The sequence below is a fragment of the Podarcis melisellensis genome (genome assembly GCF_964234715.1).
Source record: "Podarcis melisellensis genome assembly, chromosome: 2".
Classification (NCBI taxonomy): Eukaryota; Metazoa; Chordata; class Lepidosauria; order Squamata; family Lacertidae; genus Podarcis; species Podarcis melisellensis.
In genome coordinates this window covers 97,257,414-97,268,035 of record NC_138529.1, presented here as the reverse complement: position 1 = coordinate 97,268,035, position 10,622 = coordinate 97,257,414, and positions in this window count along the sequence as shown.

Below are 10,622 nucleotides of genomic sequence, written 5' to 3'. Positions count from 1 at the left end.
AACCCAACAAATCTCGAGTGAAAGTACAAACTGGACGTACAACTGTATATTTTTATATTTGAATTCACACAAACCACAGTCCAGGCTGACCTTCTGTATCAAGAGGCTTCTGTAGCCTGGAGCTAGGAGTGAACGTCTGACAGCCAAGGCTGAGCAGATGGAGAATGAGATCAGGCTGAGATCAGGCAAATAGCAGCTCTGAACCAAGGTTTGCCTGTTCTATGACTGGAAGCTCAAACCACGGTGTAGGATGCTTTATTTGGTTAGCACAAACCATGGTTTTGCATTATACCTAAACTGAGCCATTGCTTGACTCTCTGCCTTGGGGGAAAAACCACCCTCTTGTTCTGAAGCACTGGATGTGCTTTGCTTAGACCTGCTCCCTCCCTCCCTCCCTCCCTGAACGATTATCAATTTCTCGCCTCAGTGTAAAGAAGGTCAGGTGTGAGCGAATAATAGTCTTTGAATTCAGCCTTGCTACAGGCACCATGCAGAAATGATTTATTGTCTCCTACGCCCCTTAAAAAGGATGTCTGACAATTGATAATGTAATGGAACAGTAATTAAGCATAAAGGAGGCTACTAAACAATTGATTGCCACTGTCAGGAAAGCATGATTAAATTAGATGCTTGGAGAGCTGAATCTGCCCACCTACAAATTAATGATTAGTAATTAAAGTTACAGGCCATGGCCGGACTCCTGCTGGTACTTCAGTTAGGAAACAAACACAGGGAGTTGCTTAGGCTGATTGTTTTCAATAGCATGTCTGTGCCCAATTTTTGCTGGCCAGTACTGGGGTGACCAAGTGCTTTGAGGATTTGGCTCTGCAAAAACTGTCCTTGCTCCCAGCTCAGCAATTTTTCAGAAAACCGCCATATAAGCAACTCTGAGTAACCTAGGGGAAGGATGCATAGCAGTACAATAAAGTACACTGAGATAATCTTTTGGGGCCCTTCTTCGTGTGCCTCCTCCTCGAGAGGTCTGGAGCGTCGCAACACAAGAACGGGCCTTCTCTGCAGTGGCTCCCCATCTGTGGAATGCTCTCCTCATTGTTCCCTTTTAACCAGGCCTTTGGTTGATTTGATTGACATCCTATCAGGGCCATCTTTAGCATATGCACCACCAGGATGCAAATTTAGTTTAGTCACCCTGGGAGGGGGAAGCCAAACTTTTTTTAGGGAGAGCAAACTCAAAGGTTTTTTTGGGGGGTGGGAATCGCTCACCTGTAACGACAACACAGCAGAAAAAACTGCTTTTGTTTCCTGACTCGTTGGGAATATTTGATGCTACGGAGTTGTTGTTTTCATTTTGATTATGTATTTTGTGGTTTTATAGTCTGGTTTTATTCTGTGAACCACCCTGAGACCTGAGGGGAATAGGGTGGTATATAAATAATAACAGTTCTTTCCCCCCTAAATAAATGTTATGGAGTACTCTCATTTGACTCAAGAAAATCACCATTTTATAGTTCAAACTGGGGAAAATAAATACAGTAAATGGACAAATGGACAAAGATTCACAAAATGTTTAGGGGTATGTGTCCCCCTGCACCCCCCAGAAAAAGGCACTGAATAATAAAAAAATAATAATAGTAAATAGTCATGAATTTGCCATCTTTAAAGAAAGTACGAAGTTGTGAGGGAAGTTGCATATAGACTGTACCAACCCAGGATGACTCTGTGATTTGATTGTGGTTTTTCCTCCACCTGGTTGCATAAGGATGCTGTCAGCAGTGGCCAGTGTTCATTGGCACTGGTAGGGCAGAAGGCCAGGGAGACGGCCAGCAAGCGATGACATTGCCTGTCAGATTCTTCCTCCTTGGAGCCAGTGTTGCCCTTCTAGCACTCAGCAGGGAGGAGGATGGGGACAAAACTTGAATTAGTTGGCTCCAATGGGCATCAGCCATCACAGTTTATTGAGCATTCATTCTGATTTGTTTGTTGGGAAGTTAGGCAATGTTTTATTAAGCACAATTTACAGTGCATTTTCCTTGCCCTTTGCTTATCACAGAAAGTCTCCTTGTGTGTGTTTATTTTTATTGTGTATTTTGTGTTTTCATTTTTTACTTTTATATTGTGAACCGCCTTGTGATCTTCAGATGAAGGGTGGTATACAAATTTAATAAATTAATAAAATATAATAAATTAATTGATTCCGAATAGTTTGAAGGAGTGTGTTCTTTCCCCCCCCTGTCCTGGACCTGTGTGTCCTAGAGGAGTTAAATCATTCAAAGATGACAGAGAGAATCTGTGATTTAAATTCGACCTAAGAAATGTCAGGATTCTAATCATTAATGAGCAAAGGAATGCAATTAAGGGATGAATTATGTACCCAAGTGATATATTAAGTTTGATGACAATCAATTGGGGAGGGTCATATATTGGAATGGCTGAGAATTATGTTAATATTGGATTAAAGATCTAATGAGGAAATTAAAACAAGAATGGCTGTTGAAGAGCAACTATTCCAGATTTGTCTGGTTGAGAAAAATAACAAATTCATGGAAGCCTGACCTAGATTCATAAGATGTTATGTATGGCTGAAATTTCTGTATGGATAGACATGAAAGAGGCAATAAAAATGGACTTGAGGCAGATGAAATGTGTATGTTTTTTAGTTTGGGGCATGTGCTCTCAATTGGTAAAATTAGGTAACAATTTTGGATCAAGTGCAGGCTGATTATATATATTTTCATGGGTTTGCGGGAGGGAAGGATCCCCTAAAATTCCTGGATGCCAGATGTTAGATTTAAAATGCAGGCTAAACCAGGAAATCGCCTGTGGGGGGAGAGGGCCATCAAGGTGTAATTATGGGGCAGTGACCAGCCATTGACCCTCTGCCCCAGCTCTGGTTAAATAGCAGAGCTAGGAGGAGGAAAATTACAGGAGGCATGATTCAGCAACAGGAAAGCGTTCTTTTAAAAGTGAGGCTTGGGATAGTGGGGGATAAGTGGGGGCGAGCAGACAGATGGAGAAGAGTGGCTTGGGTTCTTGAGAAGAAGACAGGAAGTGGGAAGAACACTTGCTAGAGGAGGCTGCACCAATAAGCCAGGGGCTATAACTGGCTTCTGCTTTGGACATGAGCTGGCGAAAGCTGTGAGAGAAGCAACAATGCTCTTGGGATGTAATGTTCTGCATCCCCCTCCACTGAAGCCTTCCAGGTGTAAATATGTGTAAAATAAACCATATTTCTTAGACACTAGTATCCACTGTGCCTAGATAGATAGATCAACAGACAGAGAGACAGAAAGACAGACAGATAGACAGACTGGTACATAAGAGGTATGTGCAATTTTTTTTGACATCTAATGAGATCTGGAAAACAAGGGAAGGCAAGGTTGACTGAGTAGTTCTGATGGATCGGCTCAGTCCATTTGGCTCAGTCATGGCAGTCCTGGATTACTGTTTACCTCATTAAACAAACAGGTGGGCATATTACAGATTACTGAATATGTGCTTTGGAATTGCTATGTGAGAAGGCATGTGGTCCCATGAATAGGATTCCAATATGAGCTCAACTCTCAATGCTCAAGTCTTTTGTACTGGCTGAAGGAGATAAAAGACTGACTGTACAACTGGGTAACACTTAAGTAGTTACGAATTGTGACATAAGTAGCTACCTCGGATATTAGGAGTCGTGCTGTTGCTACAGCAAATGTGAGACTTCACATTTGTCTGCCAAGGAGCTGCCAGACTAAGTTCAAGGTGCTAGCTTTGGTGTATAAAGGCCCTGTGCTTGGTATTAGGATACGTGAAATTTCCTATCCCCCCTTATATACCTATTCGACCACTGTGCTCTATAGGTGAGGGCCTCCTGTGGAAGCCATCTTATCAGAATGTCCTTTCCACACAACGTAAGAATTGGGCCTTTCGTATTGCGGCACCTGCCCTTTGGAATTTCTTTCCCTTTAATATTTAGACAGGTGCCACCTTCATTGTCTTTGGCAAGTACCAAAAACCTTCCTTTTTCAACAAGACTTTAAAGTTACCATCTTTCCCAATCTGCATCAGTACTGGAATTGTTGTTCAGATGTCATTTAGATGTTTTTAAATATGTTTTTATGGCTTCATCACTTTTTTGGCTGCTCTGCCCTCCTTTAGAAGGGCAAGGTATCAAATAAAGTAAGAAAGAAAGCAGGTAAGTAAATCTCCTTTCTCCAGTGGCACCTTAGAGACAATCTTCCCTTTACATTTCATCCATTTCCAATGGGCCATGAATGTGTCGTGAAGAACCAACAGAGAGAACAAGCAGTGATTACTGCTCAATTCCCCACTTTTGTGCATTTCTCTAATGGAAACCCGTGAACACAAGGGCACCATTCTCAACTGATGCCAGGAACATTATTTTGGGAGCCAGTGTGGTGTAGTGGTTAAGAGCGGTAGTCTCCTAATCTGGGGAACCGGGTTCGCGACTCCGCTCCTCCACATGCAGCTGCTGGGTGACCTTGGGCTAGTCACACTTCTTTGAAGTCTCTCAGCCCCACTCACCTCACAGAGTGTTTGTTGTGGGGGAGGAAGGGAAAGGAGAATGTTAGCCGCTTGGAGACTCCTGAAGGGGAGTGAAAGGCGGGATATCAAATCCAAACTCTTCTTCTTCTTCTTCTACTCACAGCATACGATGTCCTGTCAGAAACAACGAATCAAAGAGGCAATGCCTTAATCAGCAGATGGATTTTGAATACACAACAAGAGATGTTTCTGAAGGTTGATATGCACACACCCAATAAGAAAGTGGGTGTGGGTGGGAATGTATTTTATGATGATGCTCCAAGAAATATGAATCGCATCAAAAATGAGAAGCCACAATAGTTGTCTTTTGAGTAGATCCAAAACATGCCGTAGTGATTAAATGGCAGTGTGACTTTTCGGGCCAAATTTATTTAAACCCAGTCAGTGTGGGAAGTCAGCAACAAAACGTAATAGCCATGGATTTATGAAAGATGCTAGATCAATTTAAATCCTCAAAGGCGAGCTGTCTGACAGAATTATTTGCTGTTTTCATTGAAGCAAATGTTTCCCAAATAATCTGGCTGGCAGGGGTTCATGTGAAGATCACCCACTTCCAGCACCCCAACCCGTTTTGCACAGTGAAACTAGTACAGACAGCTCTTCGCTAGCAAACATACAAAGAACGCCTTTCTAAACATGTGGTTGACTCTTAATTTCCCCCAGTCCTCTGGCAGATCAACATGTTCATTGGAAACACTGACACAGCCCTGAGCGTTTAAATGTTTAAAGCTGCCGCAGGATCCTTGGTTGCTTTTTCCTGTGACAGACCAACATGGCTACCCCTTCAGCATTCGCAAGATGGTAAGTGCCGGCGTTGTCGTTTGTCAGGATGTCACAGGAGCCCTCCCCGGCATACGTTCAGAGCAGACAGTGCCGTAATTACCCCCATACTTTCTCTAAACTAGCATCTGGCACAGGCCACTTTCGCTGACAAAATACAGGATTGGACAGGATCACGGAGACATTGGTCTGACCCCTCCAGATCTGGTCAATGTGAGCAGCTGGAACAGAGCAGCCCAACAGCTTTAAGAGAGACCCATGCCAGAGAGAAGCCTACTCAATGTGCTATAAATACATTTGCCATCTCCCAGGAGCTTGACGCGAGCCATTTGTCAGCGGAAAAGTCACATGGGCTTCCTGTTGTCGCACTTCATCCTCCCCCCTTTTGTCAAAGCGATAATTCCTTCTTGTTTGAGACTGCAGCTCGGCATTCGCCAGGTGTAGGGTCTTTCTGCAATAAACATTGGTACTGACAGCTGCTGCGCCAGGTTTCTAATTTCCAGCCAAGCTGGCTTGGGGTATAAGATGCCAGATGAAATTAAGCATCTTTTTCTGATGATGAGGCTCTGCACCACCATCGCAATGCCCCCTCCGCAATGACCTATCTCAGGAAGGGTAATATTGGAGGCTGCTTTCGCTCCAAGGAATTAGCACGAGAAAAGAGCAAGCCAACACATCTATTGACTGGCGAGGACGGGTTGGCTTGATTGGTAGAAGTGCGATGCAACATCGCTGTCAAAAAGCAGCATAGCCTGTGATTAAAGAGTGGCCGCAAGAGGATTAACCATATGTGATTTATTTAATAGAGAAGCCACTCTTGTTTTCTAGGGGACACAGTTAGATCTGTCCCTGACTACTTCTGACATAATTTCAATTTACTACACCCGTCCACTTTCCATCCCTGTTGGAAGGAACAGCAACAATAATAATTACATACAAAATTTGTATTTCATCATTCCTGTGAGGATCTCGGGATGGCGTACATAGGATTGCTCCATTCCACTTTCATGACTATCTTGCCTTGTAGCTTAAAGTTGAGAGGTGGGGCCTGGCTCAAGGTCAGCTAGTGAGCTTCATGCAGAGCAGGGATTCGATCCCTCTTTGATTCACTCTTCACTATACCAGACTGGCTTTCCAGAAGGATCTGTTGGACGTTGTGGGATTAGGTCTGGTAAATCACATGATCTAGATATCTGCTAGCCACATTTTTTTTTTTTTTACTTAACTTATATGGCTGTCCTTACAATAGTTTACTCATACAGTGGTACCTCGGTTTACATACGCTTCAGGTTACATGCGTTTCAGGTTACAGACTCCGCTAACCCAGAAATAGTACCTCGGGTTAAGAACTTTGCTTCAGGATGAGAACGGAAATCGTACTCCGGTGGCATGGCGGCAGCAGGAGACCCCATTAGCTAAAGTGGTGCTTCAGGTTAAGAACAATTTCAGGTTAAGAACAGACCTCCAGAACGAATTAAATACTTAACCCGAGGTACCACTGTACATCCACACAGAAATGCTATGGAGTGCAGTCTAAATCTAAATCTTTTCCTCATATGGGAGTTGCTCCAGCGCCTTGATCATTTTATTTGCCTTTCTCTCCATGGTTTCTAGTTCTACAATATCCTTTTTGAGAGGCATCCACCAGAAATATACACAGTACTCCAAGTATGGCTGCACTATAGATCTGCATGAGGGCACTGCAGTATTATCGGGACATAAAGATGTCTGTCTTGGCTGGATCCTGCAATCACTGTTCACCTTAGACCATTTTCCTCCGAGTATGAGACGACCCAACCCCATTTCCTGCATTGTTCTTCTCTGGAATAGACATCCCCCCCCCCGATCAGCTTTTCTGTCATATTTGGAGCACAAGAGGGCACCCTCTCACCTTCACTATCTTTCTATCATCGAAAACCCAAACACGAGCATTGTTTAAGGAATATTGCTTCCCGTTTTGAACCAAATATCACTGACGTGGATTTTGCATTAGATCATGCTTGAATTTCCAGTGCCTTGGGCTTAAGGTACTGCACATGTGGCCGAGTTATGTGAACATCTGGATATTTATGAGATTGGCAGGCAGTCTATTCTACTATTAACACCTGCATAATATGTTCGGTTCTGGAGCTTTGGTAAAATGTTTATGCTTGACACAATTGCCACTAACCCCTAATGCTTCTGACATTGAAGGCTGCAGATGGTGTCCTCTAACGCATGCCAGGCTGAAACCTGCTCCCTAGAACTCCATTTATCTGCAGAGACAAAACGCTTGCTGTTTGCCCTACATTTTGCTTGATGTCACGTTCCGAATCACTTCGTTTTGTTAGCCTGCATATCATTGTTTGAAAGGAAGCTGGAATAAATCCAAGCAGTTTTTATCCCACCCAATTTCCTGCTCCTGGTATTTTAGCTTTTTTATTATTTTAAAAAAGGGCCATATTCTTATGGTCACAGGACTTAGCAAACAATAGTTTGTGTACAGCCTCTAGTACACAGGCCTTAAAACCTGAGTTGCTAGGCTTCTGGGGATTAAGATACTTGTGTGTGAAGCGTTCATTGGTCAGGGACTGTAGCAACGCAATGTGTTTCAGCTTTGTCCTCGAGTACGTCTGATTGAGTTGGCTTGTACGCTGCAAAGGCACAATTTCAGTTACATAGCTTAACAGCAAACTTTTCCTCTTACCAAGATTGTCCCCTCGAGCTATTGGTTGAGCCGCTCTGACATCATGGAATGTGTGTATGTGCCCTTCTTGGGTCTGACAAGGCTCCATTTCATAACTTTCTTGCATTTTGGCAAGGAAACCAGCAACCTAAGCAGGTTTGCCCCCTTCACAACTGGCTTTAGGGGCATGGATTTTGTACTCGTCTATTTGTGCCCGAGTATCAACAGTATCTCAATATGTTTTGAAAAGGGCCCTGTAGTGGTTTTCTGCAGATTGCAGACCAGATAATTTGGTGCACTGGCAACCAATTCCAATTCCAACCCCACTCCTACCCCCTCCCCAAATCTCTTCTATGGAAGCTTTGGCTTGGAGATAGTTGGGCAAAACAGGTGACTGAAAAACAGTTCCAGGGCATGAGAAAAGCCCTTCCCCAAAGAAATCTCAACAGCTTGAAAATGAGCCTCAGGAACATGGCTTTCATCTGCCAGGCTATTTAAAAAGAGCCAACCTCATACTTCCTTTAACTTTCCTTGTCATTGTCCGGCATAAACTGCAAATCTCTGGATGCAAATCTCCCTGTCAAAGGTTCAGGCAGACACCTGATCAAAGGTCATCCTCTCTTTTGTGTTTCTATTTGATACTGACATTTCTATTTCATTTTTTAAGTGCCATGGTCAGTTAGAGGAACTGCATTTTGATGGAGAATTACTGATGTGCTTCATGTCTTCTCCAGGAAGGTGTGTGTGTGTGTGTGTGTTTCTGCTCATCTTCTCCCATCTCCCTGCCTCTTTTCATATCTTATGGGTGTTTTAAATTGAATGTGTTTTCATTTTTAATGGAGTAGTTAAATTAGCTTTGAAAGTGCAGCAGCTCAGTGCTTCTGAAGATTGCCTGCTTATTAACTGAAGCTCGGTTTACTACGAGACGATACCCTGGGAACTGATAAAATAATTATCATTATTTTATTTGTGGCTTCATTTCATTCTTAACTCTCAGGCAGCTTGCGGGATGTGAAAGGGCCAGAGAGACAGGATATTCAGTAAAACGGGATGGGGGCGTGCAGGGGGAAGGTTGGAATACAATGCGCTGCTAAGTGAAGGTTCTGTCAATGCCAGGGTTTTTTTCTTGCACAATGGAAACTTCCTCTTGCACAAAGAGGAGAGATGAAACATTAAAGCAGGGATGGAGGGCTTTTGGCCCCTGCTGGGGACGATGGGAGTTGTACCTCCAGGTATAGGACGGTATATAAATTCAATTAAAAATAACCACCACCACCTCTGGAGAGCCCAAGACCTCCCACCTAACATTAAATCGTGGGGTGTTATGTTTGACAACCTGAGAGGACACTTTTCATTGTGAGTGATACATACTAGCCCTATTCAGGTTATTGCCAGAGGGAAGAAGCAACACAAGTACAATGAGGTCCTGTGTATATAAAGTCACAGGACATTTGTGTTGAAAATGAAGGGAAGCCTCAGTGGCCTGTGATCAGCTTCATGGATGATTTCAACAAAACTGACCTTCCAATGTGACAGAAAAGCACGTCTGGGAAGAAAAGGATAGAAGAATATTTGTTCCTGCAGCAGCAAAGAGCCTGCATGCTTTGTGATTTTGCTCATCTATCGATCAGCTGGGATTAAATTCACATGTAGGCAGATGGGATTGTAGCATTTGTTAAGATTTACATTAAAAAAAAGATGGGAAGGAAATAGCAGCTTGCAGTAGCCAACACATGGCAGTTCTAAAGCTACCCTGTGGGGAAAACACATCAGGAACATGCTTTCATCTGGTCAGGAAAAAACAGTAAGTGATGCATGCCGGTTTTCATTCATTCTGTGCCTGAGTGTGCCTCTGTTTTGAAGCTGGAGGAGAAGATGGAGAAACACTTTCTCATCCAACTGCCAACACTTTGGGCTCTTTTGAACACAAGCTCCCAGAAGATGGCAGCAGAGCACTTTTCATTCAAACTCACCTTGATGCGTAGGGAATAGGATATTACAAATGCTGGAATGTTTTCCTTCTAAAACCATCAAGGTTTCCCCAAACAACTTCCAACACATCTCTGATTTCTCACTTTAAAAATATAATTATGCAAAGTCATTGTGGCATCTAAAAAAAACGCTGATACTTTTTCTTTTGCAAACTGCCCAGAGAAATAAAATATAAATACAACAAAAGAAACAAACAAATGTGAAAGAAACAAACCTTAAATCTCGAATTATGCCTATTACTGAGATTTAAACAAAATAAACACACTTTCATCATTTTTAATTGATTTGCCTAATTTATTTCAAGTCCAGAAACTTGAGCTTCTTGGCTGAGGAGTCAAGATCTCTCACTGTAGAACTGACCTAGAGATGAGGGAAGATAGCCAATTCAGTTTGCATTTAAAGGAACACCTTCATAATTTGCCCTTTTCAAAAAAACGAGAGAGCTGAAATGCAGCCATCCTTTGACATTCACACATCTCTGAAATTTGCAAAGCAGTTGTCCTGGGCATCAGGGGTGGGGATCCATTAGAACTCCAGGTGTTGCTGAACAACAATTCCCATCAGCCCCAACAAGCATGGCCAATGGCAAGGGATGAAGGGAGTTGCAGTTCAACAACATCTGGAAGGCCAAAGGATCCTCACGCAATGTAGTTAATAGTGTAGATAACACTGAACT